General features: G+C 40.9%; 1 pseudogene across 1 annotated transcript; it reads left to right on the forward strand.

Moving 5' to 3' along the window:
• Positions 1–538: 538 nt before the first annotated feature.
• On the forward strand, positions 539–11,714 carry LOC144459618 (uncharacterized; annotated as a pseudogene). Its single transcript, XR_013488464.1, has 2 exons — positions 539–1,228; positions 4,529–11,714. The product of XR_013488464.1 is annotated as an uncharacterized LOC144459618 (transcript).
• The last annotated feature ends 3,488 nt before the right edge of the window (positions 11,715–15,202 follow it).

Genomic DNA, 15,202 nt, shown 5'->3' on the forward strand with positions numbered 1-15,202 from the left:
GCATATAGGTGAGTAGATAATGGCTGAATTTTCATTTTTGGGTGCACTATCCCTTTAAGAAACTGTTTAGCCTCTTAAAAGTCCTCCTCCCTTGTATGCGTTCATAATGACGGTCAAGTAGCCTGATGTGGTGGCAAATAATAATGACAGAGCAATCAATACAGTTCAATAGCACATTTATTATGTATACAGTGATGTTACAATAGTTGGAACAAGCAGGTTGGAGGAACTGAGCAACAGAGACAGATGGCCTGGAGAGAGGACAGAGAGAAGCCCCAGAGAAGTCTCTGCCTGTGTTTCTTTGAGCCCAATTCGACCCCTTATCTCATATGTTCAGTGAGGACCTTACTTCCTAATAAGGCAACATTCAGTGGCCAAGTCAAGCACCACATTCCACACATTCCATCTGTCCCTGACTGCCAAGCCCTGAGGCAATATTAACCCAATAAGGAGTGACTGAATGGGAATATAACAATGTCGTAGATACTAATGTGAATAGTATAATCAACGTAATATTATGTATGATGTACGTATGTATCATATGTATTATAAACCACTACACTGACCTGGAGGCCTCTTTTGGGCCTTCTGCTGACCCGCCTGTTACCTTAAGCATAACTATCATCTATTTCCATCAATGATCAAGGCTAAAGGCTGGAACACAACAAAATGCCTTCACAGTATTGAAAAAGTGACTCGATGTTAGTTTGTATTTTGACATCTCCACTGACCAGTGGAAACAAGACCCCCCTGGGGATCATGTTCCAACATGGCTTACTGGTGAATGGACATGTTAGACTAATTTTAGTTGGCCCAAGGTCAAGTTAAATGTGGCATGGCACCATTTTAGGTCATAGTATACATGCTACCGTCCTACATAAGCTGTGTCTCTCTCTGTTCACACTTATCACATAGCGTCTGTGTGCAGCCACGTTGATCCGAGCTCGTAACTAAACGTGCATTAAGAAAGTGATCGGCCTCATCCTTGAATTCTCCAGATCGTCACAGAAACACCTGCTCTCACTCTGTCAGAGAGAGGTGGCAACACTGAAACAATTGGCAGAACAGAGGGAGACTGGATATGTCATCTGCAAACTCTATCTCCCAAAGGATTAAATGAAGAGGTATCATATTCGACAGGAACTTTGTCGATCAAAAGAGGAGAAGGAGCAACAACGGAAACTACTGGATGCTGTTTTCAACCCTCAACTTTGGTTACACAGAGCAGGTTTGTTCATTAAACATTACAAGTTCATTATTAATAATATAACTGCAGCTTTGTTCAATAAATATTCAGTCTGTCGACGATTAAAAGCCACGTTAGCTTCTCTGGTGTCATTAGCTTCTCTGGTGCCGTTAGCTTTCCTGTATTGTTTCTTTTTTTTTGGATATTTAATATGGACAAACATGCTTTATAACAAATTAGTAGGATTTCTTAACTCATAAACGACACAGGTAACGTGTTAAGTTCCTGTGAATAGGATCCAATAAATCTGTTCATCATTTTAATGTTGCAGCTGCTCAGTATCGAGCGTACTTAAATGTATTTATGTATGTATTTTATATATTACCTGAGGGACTGCTGGGTAGCCTGGATAAGGTAATCACAGGACTTATCTGATGTGATTAAACAAGTCAGCAGCATGATTGTAACAGATGTATGAGCTTTCTTTCACATTGGACACAGGAAACAGTATCTGACATTGTTTGCTGTCAGAATGTGTTCTCCCTGTTATGATGATGTAGTCGTCAGTGAAAGATAAACCTAAAAACTTGTCTGATGATTTTCTTTCATCTACCATGTCTTTTGACCTTTCTTTCAGTAAATTGAGGTGAAGGCTGGGAGATATGGTGTCAACAGGCTGACTGGCGATGCATGATATAGTTCTCGGTATTTTCTCCAAAACAGGCAACATGTTCAGTTACAAGTCAAAGCCACATTTGAGATGTCACAAGCAGTTTTATACATACCCAAACATACTCAAAACACACATTAAACATGGCTTAGTAGAGACAATTTCAAACACGAGCATTCACAGACAAACACTTGCCTTTATCTGTACACATTTTCCAAACAAATACAGCGTCCTCTGAATGCATGCTTTGTTTGCTGTTTGGGCCGGGACAGTGTTATAGGAAACAGATCTGATCCCAGCCTGAACCCACAGCACGACCCTGTACACACAGTCTATGGAGCGGAGCCTGTGTTGCGTTCAGGTGTTGTCACATAGCCTAAATAACAAATTCCAGCACTTGAATAGGCCGTTTATTCTTTATTCCACAAAATTAGACATCTTTTGTTGGTCAGTCATTAAAACAGAAGCAAATTTTACGCCCATCACTTGGCAATTTAAGCGTGCATGCTTAATTTAATTAGGGCAAGCCACATCATAAGCCCTGCGATGTAAATATTGCACACATGTGCATCGCGATGGCAATGCTTAAAAGATATATCCTTCAGGCCTAGTTGGTGGTGTTTCTTGCATGTAATTACGGTGCTGCATAAATTGCGCATCGAGCTGTTAGAGTGTTTTTTGGTGAAGTGAAACCACGCTTTTGATCACTTCTGTCTCTCCACCATTACGTCTTCTTTGTTGCTGAACATGCTGCTGACTGACGAGCGTGACGTGCGTCGTCAACGACGTAAAGACTCGGCGTAATGAAAAGAATTGATATGGGAATCGTTAAGCGTAAAGGCTAATGATGTCAATGAATTGAACCAGTTGGAACCGGTTCTTAACAGGAACCAGTTTTCGATTCCCATCCCTAACCACGAGTAACCTTGCATTCTCAGACCGTAGTGTTCTGGTGGGATAATATGGCACTATGAGCTCTCTAAGATATGACGGAGCTTGACCATTTAGAGCTTTATAAGTTAACAGTAGGATTTTAAATTCAATTCTGGATTTTACAGGGAGCCAGTGCAGAGAAGCTAAAACAGGAGAAATATGATCTAGTTTCTTAGTTCCTGTTACTATACGTGCTGCTGCATTCTGAATTAGCTGGAGAGTTTTTAAGGACTTACTAGAGCTACCTGATAATAGAGAGTTACAGTAATCCAGCCTAGAGGTAACAAAAGCGTGGACCAATTTTTCTGCATCTTTTTGGGTCAGGATAGGCCTAATTTTTGCAATATAAAGGAGATGAAAAAATGCAGTCCGTGAGGTTTGTTTTAAATGAGAATTAAAAGACAAATCTTGATCAAATATTACTCCGAGGTTTCTTACGGTAGTGCTAGAGGCCAGAGCAATGCCATCTGGAGAAACTATGTCATCAGATAAAGAGTCTCTGAGTTGTTTGGGGCCAAGAACAATAACTTCAGTTTTGTCTGAATTTAACATCTGGAAATTGGTGCTCATCCAAGTTTTTATGTCTTTAAGGCAGTTATGGAGTTTAGTTAATTGATTAGTTTCTTCTGGCTTCATCGATAAATACAACTGTGTATCATCCGCATAACAATGGAAATTTACAGAGTGATTTCTAATGATGTTACCTAAAGGAAGCATATATAGAGTAAATAGGATTGGTCCGAGCACAGAACCTTGCGGAACTCCAAAACAAACTTTGGTACGTAAGGATGATTCATCATGAACGTGAACAAACTGAAAACGATCAGATAAATAAGATTTAAACCAGCTTAGTGCAGAACCTTTTAGGCCAGTTAAGTGTTCCAGTCTCTGTAGCAGAATTTGATGGTCTGTATTGAAGCTCTTGGTGGTTCAGGAAAGGTAGTCAACAATATGGGGTGTCCAGTCAGGACACGGGAAGCAGGAATCCTTTTAGAGATTTATTGCAACTCAAGGCATAGAACAGATGCACAGGCACTATTTCTATGTATGGGAGTGTGGTTCTAAAAAGAAAGAATCAAGGAAAGCAGCATTAAATTATTCAAATGAACTATCAAGTTACACAGTGCAAATAGGAACTACTTGACAGGTGAAATAAACGGAACAGATAAGGGAAATTAATCACTCAATGCAAGCTTGTAGGAAATGACCACATAAATAGCTGCTAGGCTTCCAACAACACTGTATAAATTGTTAACAGTGCCTAAACATCTTAACTATAAACAAATCAATACTGACTTGTGGTCATAGACGCACACAAACTGAAAAACCCAAAGGGCGAGCAGGGGTAGGAGAGAGAGAGCAAGTCGTGTGCAAAGGGCAAGTGGGGTGCAACAGGTTCACTCCTTGAGCCTTTTGCATATGGTCAATTGTGTCAAACGACGCATGAAGATCTAATAAAACAAGTACAGAGATGAGTCCTTTGTCTGAAGCAATCAGAAGATCATTTGTAATTTTAACTCGTGCTGTCTAAGTGCTATGATGCACTCTAAATCCTGACTGAAATTCCTCAAATGAATTATTATCATGGAGAAAGTCACACAGCTGGTCTGCGACTACTTTCTCAAGGATCTTTGACATAAAGGGAAGATTAGATATTGGTCTATAGTTGGCTAACACCTCTGGATCCAGGGTGGGCTTTTTTAGTAGAGGTTTAATTCTGTGTTTCCTGTTTCCTGCAGACGTCCAGCAGCTGTTGGTGGTTAAAGAAGAGGTTCCCCCTGAGCAGCAGGAGTGGAGCTCCAGTGTGGACCAGGAGGACCCAGAGCCTCCACACATTAAAGAGGACCAGGAGGACCCAGAGCCTCCACACATTAAAGAGGACCAGGAGGACACAGAGCCTCCACACATTAAAGAGGAACAGGAGTTCACATCCACTCCTGTCCCTGTGAAGAGTGAAGATGATGAAGAGAAACCTCAGTCCTCATATCTTCATCAAAGACACACTGAACAGATGAAAACTGGAGCTGATGGAGAGGACTGTGGAGGACCAGAACCAGCCAGGAACTCAGATCCAGATACACATTTACAACCTGAGACTGATGACAGTGATGATTGGACAGAGACCAGAGAACCTCAGTCAGGTTTAACCTTTCTCAATGATGATGAAGTCCCTGTCAGTAACTTGACATGTAGTATTGACAAGAGACCATTTAGCTGCTCTGTATGTAAGAAAAGATTTGTATGCGTGACAGATGTTAAGAGACACATGACAACACATACAGGAGAAAAACCATTTAGCTGCTCTGAGTGTGGGAAAAGATTTTCTCTCTCAAATACTCTGAAGATACACATGAGAACTCATACAGGAGAAAAACCATTTAGCTGCTCTGAGTGTGGGAAAAGATTTTCTCAATCAAGTCCCCTGAAGGCACACATGACAATTCATGTAGGAGAAAAACCATTCAGCTGCTCTGAGTGTGGGAAAAGATTTGGTGATAGGGGAAATCTGAACGTACACATGAGATCTCATACAGGAGAAAAACCATTTAGCTGCTCTGAATGCGGGAAAAGATTTTCTCAGTCAGGTACTCTGAAGACACACCTGAGATCCCATACAGAAGAAAAACCATTTAGCTGCTCTGAATGTGGGAAAAGATTTTCTTGGTTAAGTGCTCTGAAGAGACACATGAGAACTCACACAGGAGAAAAACCATTCACCTGCTCTGAGTGTGGGAAAGGATTTTCTCAATCAAGTCATCTGAAGAAACACATGAGCACTCACACGGGAGAAAAAACATTTACTTGTTCTGTATGTGGGAAAACATTTGGCCGCATGACAGGTGTTAAAAGACACATGATGACACATACAGGAGAAAACCCATTCAGCTGCTCTGAGTGTGGGAAAGGATTTGGTCGAAAAGCACTGCTGACAGCACATATGAGATCTCATACAGGAGAAAAACCATTTAGCTGCTCTGAGTGTGGGAACAGATTTTCTCACTCAAATACTCTGAAGATACACATGAGAACTCATACAGGAGAAAAACCATTTAGCTGCTCTCAGTGTGGGAAAAGATGTTCTCTCTCAAATACTCTGAAGATACACATGAGAACTCATACAGGAGAAAAACCATTTAGCTGCTCTGAGTGTGGGAAAAGATTTTCTCTCTCAAATACTCTGAAGATACACATGAGATCTCATACAGGAGAAAAACCATTTAGCTGCTCTGAGTGTGGGACGAGATTTTCTCACTCATATAATCTGAAAGTACACATGCGAACTCATACAGGAGAAAAACCATTTGGCTGCTCCAAGTGTGGGAAGAGATTCCGTAGTCGAGAAGATGTGAGGGCACACATAAGAACTCATACAGGAGAAAAACCTTTTATCTGCTGTGAGTGTGGGAAAAGATTTGGTCGGTCTGTTACTCTGAATGTACACATGAGAACTCATACAGTAGAAAAACCATTCAGCTGCTCTGTGTGTTGGAAAAGCTGTGGTGACAGGAGAAATCTGAATGTACACATGAGATCTCATGCAGGAGAAAAGCCATTTAGCTGCTCTGAGTGCAGGAAAAGATTTTCTCAGTCAGGTGCTCTGAAGATACACATGAGAACTCATACAGGAGAAAAACCATTTAGCTGCTCTGAGTGTGGGAAAAGATTTTCTCACTCAAATACTCTGAAGATACACATGCGAACTCATACAGGAGAAAAACCATTTAGCTGCTCTGAGTGTGGGAAAAGTTTTTCTGAAAGTGGAAATCTGAAGACACACATGAGAATTCATACAAGAGAAAAACCACAGAGCTTTGAGAGTTTGGGAAGAGATTCATGCTCAAAGAAAACTTAGGTATTCACAGGACAATCCACACAGGAGAGAAACCTTTCAGCTGCCATGTTTGTGACCAGAGATTCATGTGGCCTCGCCAAATCAAAAATCATCAGTGTGTTGGTTGTCAGTCCTCACAGACTCATCAAAGTGAAACTGAGGAGAACAGAGAGGCAGAGCCTCCAGCCAGCAGCTCAGCTGAACATATGAAAACAGAGGCTGAAGGAGAGGACTGTGGAGGACCAGAACCAGCCAGGAACTCAGATCCAGACACACATTTACAACCTGAGACTGATGACAAGACGGGAGAGTCTTCTGAACCTGAGACTGATGATAGTGACGATGATTGGAAAGAGACCAGATAATCTCAGTCATGTTTTTGCTGTGAACTTGTAGCTTCTTGTCAGTTGTTAGCAGAAGGTTAAACTGTGACTGCGGCGCCTTTTAAATGTCAGTATTTTTTTCACTGTAAGCTGGTAACAAATTTACGCCTCTCCAGTTCATGTATTTATAGTATTTGCCAGTCGCATTGGAGCTCCATGGTCACAAAATGCGACTGCGAGTCACAGTTTGGATCTCTCCTGGTCACACTGTCGTTTAGCTCATTAAGTTAAACTCTTACAGCTGCGCCGTTAAACATGGATGATTTATTCATAATGATAGCAGGGTACGAGGAGGAACTTTGTCGATGAAAAGAGGAGAATGAGCATCAACGGAAACTACTGGACGCTGTTTTCAACCCTCAGCTTCGGTTACACAGAGCAGGTTTGTTCATTAAACATTACAAGTTCATTATTAATAATATAACTGCAGCTTTGTTCAATAAATATTCAGTCTGTCGACGTTTAAAAGCCACGTTAGCTTCTCTGGTGTCGTTAGCTTCTCTGGTGCCGTTAGCCTTCCTGTATTGTTTAATACAGGTGTATTGTTAATTATTTCTACTTCTGGCCATCATGTTTTTTTCTTTAGATATGTAATAGGACAAACGTGCTCTTTAACAATTTCATGGGATTTCTTAACTCATAAGGGACACAGATAACGTGTTTACTTCCTGTAAATAGAGCAGTAAATCTGATGTCCATATATGTATTTTGTATTTATCTGTTTTAACACCTTATTTTGACACAAAGACGCAGTCATATCTGTAGCATGTTTTACTGCATCATAATACAGTACATGTCTCAGGATTACACTCACCAGCCACTTTATTAGGTACACCATGCTAGTACCGGGTTGGACTCTGTTTTTAATTCTTGGTGTCACAGATTCAACAAGGAGCTGGAAACATTCCTCAGAGACTTTGGTCCATATTGACATGATGACATCACACAGTTGCTGCAGATTTGTCTGCTGCACATCCATGATGAGACTCTCCCGTTCCAGCACATCCCAAAGGTGCTCTATTGGACTGAGATCTGGTGACTGTGGAGGCCATTGGAGTACAGTGAACTCATTGTCATGTTTGAGATGATGTGAGCTTTGTGACATGGTGCGTTATCCTGCTGGAAGTAGCCATCAGAAGATGGGTACACTGTGGTCATAAAGGGATGGACACGCTCAGCAACAATACTCAGGTAGGCTGTGGTGTTTAAACCATGCTCAGTTGGTACTAAGAAAATCTCCCCCACACCATTACACCACCAGCAGCAGCCTGAAGCGTTGATACAAGGCAGGATGGATCCATGCTTCCATCTGAATGTGGTTTTTCCAATCTTCTATTGTCCAGTTTTGGTGAGAAAACCCATGTGAATTGTAGCCTCAGTTTCCTGTTGTTAGCTGACAGGAGTGGCACCTGGTGTGGTCTTCTGCTGCTGTAGCCCATCTGCTTTAAGGTTGGACAAGGTGTTGTTGCTTCAGAGATGGTCTTCTGCAGACCTTGGTTGGAACCAGTGGTTATTTGACTTCCTGTTGCCTTTCTATCATCTTGAACCAGTCTGGCCATTTTCCTCTGACCTCTGACCTCTGGCATCAACAAGGCATTTTGGCTCACTGGATATTTTCTCTTTTTGGGACCATCTTCTGTAAACCCTAGAGATGGTTGTGCTGAAAATCCCAGTAAATACTCAGACCAGCCCGTCTGGAACCAACAACCATGCCACGTTCAAAGTCACTTAAATCACCTTTCTTCATCATTCTGATGCTCAGTTTGAACTTCGGCAGCTCGTCTTCACCATGTCTACCTAATAAAGTGGCCAGTGAGTGTAGAACCATCGATCCATCATACAGCAGTAATGTGACAGTTAAAAAAGGCACCAGATACCTCTCTTTTCCAATTCCACCTTAGGCTTAAAGGGGAACTAATGTTTTTTTCAACCTGGGCCCTATTTTCCGATCTACTTTTGTCTATATGCGTGATAGGATGTTCAATATTTTCTCCAGTATGAAGCTAGGGCTGACCTGCCTGCAGCCCGTGAGTGCTACATTAAATAATAGGGCACTCAGACAGCGTCAAACAATGTCAAAATACGTCCACTCAAAGTGCATTTTTTTCTCACGGATTGTTAGTATAATTATCCGACAACATAACGGAAAGGAGAAATGAACGTCTGTGTTTACCTTTAGCTGGATTCGAACATGTTCCTCTGCCTGTTGCTGCTCCCTCTCTCTGCTTGTCCACTCTTCAATTTGCATGAGCTCTGCGTCCATGTACTCCGTGTTCAAATAAATCATCAAATTCAAATGGCTCATCCAGATCCAGTTGGTCAAAATTGGTAAAAATTCGGAGATGTTTGTTGTGGCAAGTCAAAACAGTCCCTAAGAGAGTGAAAAGCTGGCTCTGAAATCTCACGTCTCGCAAGATTCTTCTTCTTTGGTGTTTTACGGCAGTTGGTCTTGCGATATTTGAGTTGTTGCAGGAAGTTACCGCTGAAGCGAGCTTACAAATGCGAGGAGTTACTCTGTTTGGAGTAGTCATGGCGGAATTTTTATCCAATTTTGACCCACTGGATCCCCCTCTTTCTTTTCTTTTTCAACTTTTTCAGCTCTTGTTACGTTTTGCTGTTTTCTTGAAATTTCTTGCCGAGGGGCTCATTGCCTTGTAAGGACATTTTCGAAAGAAACCGAACCAATTCGCTCGGGTTTCAAAGGTTCATATGCTTATGAAAGGCGTCTGGATGCAGCTCAAGGAAGCTGATGTCTCTCCAGGTTTCAAAGGGTTAAATCCGGAATAACCACTTGTACTTTGTTATTTTATTTTTGTTTATATCTGTTTTGCACTTAGCTCAGTTAAAGTAATACTGTAATCTATATTCATCTGTCAGGATGTGGCTTTTTTATTGTTAATGCATTTCTTACTGGTTTTTTTTTTTAATTTTTATTTGAATGCCACTAATGGAAAAGGGCAGGGTGGCCAGGCAACCACCCCATCATCCCCTTACACTACACTAACCTTCCAGTGTAATCAATCTACCCTTTATTTAGGCTAGTTGTTAAAAATGTTGAGGCAGAGGGTACTGTCTGTAGCTCTGGTTGAGGGTGAGAGGCTATCAGCAGATAAACAGAGATCTGTGTGGGTACATGAGACCCTAAAAAAGAGGATGGATCATGGGGAGTAGCACCAGTTTGTCCAGGAGCTTCTCCTCCATCATGGACGTTTACAGAATTATTTTAGGATGACTCAGGGGCAGTTTGACAACCTGCTGTCTATCATCAAGCCGTACAGCTCTGAGTATCGAACAACAGCTACCACCAGTTTCTCCTCCATTGTTTACCAGCTGTAACAAGTGGGATGAGGACAGTAAGGGCAGAACTTATTATGGAATACAAAACACAGTTAGAGCACAGAGCATTAAGGGGAGACATAGAAGACAGGAAGTAGTCTTGTCAAGATTAAGATTAGATCACACTGGTGTGAAGGCAACTTTATTTTTATTGGGAAAAGTAAATTTGCGGGGTTGCGCAATTTGTAATAAATTAAAAAATGTGGAACATGTAATTATGCACTGTACTAAATATAATGAGGAAAGGATTACGTTACAACAAAGGGTGAAAGAGGCAGGACGAGATTGGAATTTGGAAGGGATACAGGGAACCAAGGGAGATAAGGTGTGGGGAATGCAGAGGGGAGTAATAGATTTCTTAGTTAGTACTGGTTTGTTTCATAGAATATAGCTGCTGACTGTTTTGTTTGTTTATTTATTTAGTTATTTAGTTATTTATTCTCATACGATATGATATAATGTAAAACTACATCCGCCAATCGTGGAAACACTTCCTGGATTACTCGACACAGGCTTGGTAGCCTCGCGTCAAAGAGCATGGATACCAAGAGGCAAAGCTTAATACAATGCCCCATAGCAACAGACTCGCCCATGGTTTTGGCCTACCGCTGCCATTTTGGACTGTCAGCAGACCGCAGCAGACCCGCTTGCATACAAAAACACACAGACAAACTGAAGTATATCGCTATTAATTATGCTTACAATGCTACTCACCTTGTGATAGCTTGGTCACAGCTGCTTTTTCACGTTTTTGTAAAGCAAAATATAGACTTTAAAAAAAAAACAAAACAGCCTAGATGGCATCTCTACATATTACATCCACTTATGAGAAGATTAACTTAATTACCCCATTCAAAATCACCCCATAAGCCAATCTACCAAAAAAATAAAAAAAATAAATCAATATTTTAACTAGAAACACATTAATGGCGACGTCACACAGTCAGGAATAAAGATTTATTTACAGTTTGTACAGTAAGGGGACAGTAATAATAATAATAATAATGATAATAATATATAGCCTATTTTAATATGATATATTTTAATGCTAACACAGTAATCAGTTCAGTTAGGATTCCAGTTTTATGCAGCTAAAATCTGGAACAGTCTTTCTGAAGATGTGAGACAGGCCTCTACTCTGACAATGTTCAAATCTAGGCTCAAAACAGCTCTATTTCACTGTGCATATGACTGAAAGGATCTTATCTGCACTCTTCTCTTTTAAAGTTCATTTTATAATGATTATTTATGTTTCTATTTTGTATTGTGATTTTAATGCATTTTCTTGTTCTGTAAAGCACTTTGAATTACTTTGTGTACGAATTGTGCTCTACAAATAAACTTGCCTTGCCTTGCCTAACGGCAACAGAGAAACTAACGGCACCAGAGAAGCTAACGGCACCGGAGAATTGTGCCTATGTATATATATATATATATATATATATATATATATATATATATATATATATATATATATGTATTAGATGGATATTAAAACACTATAAAACTTAAACCTCAGGAGTTCTTACCTGTCGGGATCCTTCGGGAACGGTGGAAGGCCAGGTGCGGTGTGTTCCACTGATAGTTGTTGCAGCTAATTGCACTACACTGTTTTCTTTTACTTTTTTATTCTCCTCTCTCCTTGACATCTTTCTCGCTGTCTGGGCGCAACAGTCCAACCTCAACAGTCCAAAATGGCGGCAGTGCCCCTAGTGGCTGTTGGCAAAAATTCAACGGAGCTTCAGCTCTTGGTATCCATGCTCTTTGTCCATGCTCTGGATTCACTCTGAATTTTGCCTGGATTCTGGTTCCGGTCTAGAGAGCGGATGCGGAATTCACCAAATTCACCAAAGTAAAAGTGTTCACCAAAGTAAAAGTGTTCACCAAAGTAAAACTTTAAATTCTGGCGCACCATAGATTTGGGATGATGAGGGTTGTAAGAAAAAAATTTTATTAGCTTGGTGCTTTTATTTTGACGGAAAGGCGCATCCATCGAATTCCGGATCCTGTCTCACTCGCCCTGGTTCCGGTTCCTTACCAAAACGGCCCCAGACTACACGCTTGGAAGCATCGGCACAGCACGCAACATCACGAGCTCAAACGCCTCTAGACATTCAGCTTGAAACAGCATACTTGGAAGAGTTCGTATTTAAACGCTCACTACTGTTAAAGTGTGAAAATGTCTAAAGTCCAAATGCTGAGATCGTTGGTGAAGCAGCGACTAACTGCGGCTGCTGAAGAGATTTTTGGGCTGTTTGAAAGAACGATAGCAGAGTACGAGGAGGAACTTTGTCGATCAAAAGAGGAGAACGAGCGACAACGGAAACTACTGGACGCTGTTTTCAACCCTCAGCTTCGGTTACACAGAGCAGGTTTGTTCATTAAACATAACAAGTTCATTATTAATAATATAACTACAGCTTTGTTCAATAAATATTCAGTCTGTCGACGATTAAAGCCACGTTAGCTTCTCTGGTGCCGTTAGTGTTGTTTATTAAATAGCGATGATGTGAAGGTGAAGAAGGAGACCATCTTGCTTGTATATAGAAAGGTTTATTACAAGAAGTACAGCATCAAATCAAGCTCCTAGGGTTGCCTGAGAGAGGGTTCAAAGCCAACAGCTGCACCTGCCCTGTCTATATATAGATTGGTTGTTTTTATGAACTTTGAGACAGAATGTGACAGGTGACAGAGAGACAGTCTAGATGGAATCCAACCTTTCAGCCTAGCTTATCAATCCTTGACCTGGGCCATAATAAAGTCTTGACCTGGGCCCCTAACTGATCATAAAAGACCCCGGTCAGCACATAACATGGCACGTCAGATACTACGTTTGCTCCTCCGGTGTCGTTAGCTTCTCTGGTGTCGTTAGCTTCTCTGCCCGTGTTAATTATAGCCTCAGTTTCCTGTTGTTAGCTGACAGCTGAGGGGTCATGACTCATGAGTAGAAGTATAAAGTGTCAGGAAATAGAAATACTCCCAAAGTCAAAGTGATCTGATAGGATTATCCTGGCCGGATTGGATTAAATCCTGATCTGATCTGAAAACTAGGTATTTCAACACAGATCAAGAGGATCCTGATCCTGAGGATCAGTATTCAGATCTGATAAATTAATCCAATCCTCCCTTTAATCCAGATAAAGGCTGCATTTGGGTGTTTCAAAAGTTAAGGCAGAGATCTGGATCAATTTGAATTTGAATTTTGCTGTAAATAAGAGTAACAAATACAGACCTATTTCTCAACGTCTAGTTTCACCTATACACACACACATTATAACCTGTTTGTACCAAAACATCCAACATATGTTTGTGGTCAGACAAAGGCAAGGAAATGCAGTGCAAAGCAAATTTATTTGCATAGCACATTCTTTTCTTTACATAGAGTGCAAGAAACAATGCAGGGATTAACATAATAAGCACATGGACAACAACTCAGTCCTCTGACACTTCTGAATGAACCGCATAATTCATGCTAGTACTGTGTATTTTTCCACTACTGCAGCAGTCTGCTTTGCACACATGTAAAAAAATTTTTTAAAAGTCTGCTGTGTTGGCAATAACATAACGTTAAACTCTGAACAGGCTGGTGTTTAAAGAGTTCATGTATGACATACTTCAGATTAATTCCCTTTTAAATTAAGCCATAGACTGCAAAATACACTGAATTTTCCCTCAAATATTGTGGCCAGCCTAAGGCACACCTGTGCAATATTCATGCTGTCTAATCAGCATCTTGATAAGACCACCTGTGAGGTGGGATGAATTATCCTGGCAAAGGAGAAGTGCTCACTAACACAGATTTAGACAGATTTGTGAACAATATTTGTGAGAAATGGTCTTTTGTGTAGAGAATGTTTTAGATCTTTGAGTTCAGCTCATGAAAAATGGGAGCAAAAACAAAAGTGTTGCGTTTATATTTTTGTTAAGTGTACATCAACAAAGTCAGCTACCTTGCTAGCCTGCTAGCTACTTAACATGCAAGTCAATCGAGCCACGTTAGCTCCCGTTTGCATGACCTCGGCTCAATGAGAGATTGGTCAGCCCACGTTTTAAGTAGGTGACAGTTCAAATAGCTGGCTCACATGAGATGATGGGTGGCCTTCGTATGGTCTTACAAACACTACACATTAGGTAACGGTAAATCAATCAATCAATTAATCAATCAATCAATCAATTTTATTTATAAAGCCCAATATGACAAATCACAATTTGCCTCAGAGGCTTTACAGTATACGACATCCCTCTGTCCTTAGGACCCTCACAGCGGATAAGGAAAAACTCCCCAAAAAACCTTAAATGGGGGAAAAAATGGTAGAAACCTCAGGAAGAGCAACTGAGGAGGGATCCCTCTTCCAGAAGGGACAGACGTGCAATAGATGTCATACAGACAAGATACATTAACAGTAATCCATATGACACAATGAGACAGAGACAGAAACAGAGAGAGATGCAGGACAGACGGTAATGACAGTAGCTTACAACAACATTAATGAAAGTAATAATATTATAATTATGATTCTGGCTACTGTGGTACAATATGTTTAAAGTAAATGTTAATATCTGATAGTAAACATATGTGACAATAATCATGGGTAATAACAGTAGAAGTATGACTAATGATAACAGCAGCAGCAGGAGGCATCTGGCAGGACCACAGCAGCAGCACAACCACACATGTCACACCATCCAGGCACCGCTGCGATATGAGTTAATCTGAGAGACAGTGGAGCACAAAGGCTCCGGAGAAGAAGCCGAGTTAGTGACATGCAGTATGGCCGAGTTAGCAAGATGCAGTAACAGGACATGAGAGAGAGAGAGAGAGAAAGAGAGAAGGTGCCCGGTGTATTATAGGGGGTCCCCTG

Source organism: Epinephelus lanceolatus, chromosome 22 (assembly GCF_041903045.1).
Source record: "Epinephelus lanceolatus isolate andai-2023 chromosome 22, ASM4190304v1, whole genome shotgun sequence".
NCBI lineage: Eukaryota > Metazoa > Chordata > Actinopteri > Perciformes > Serranidae > Epinephelus > Epinephelus lanceolatus.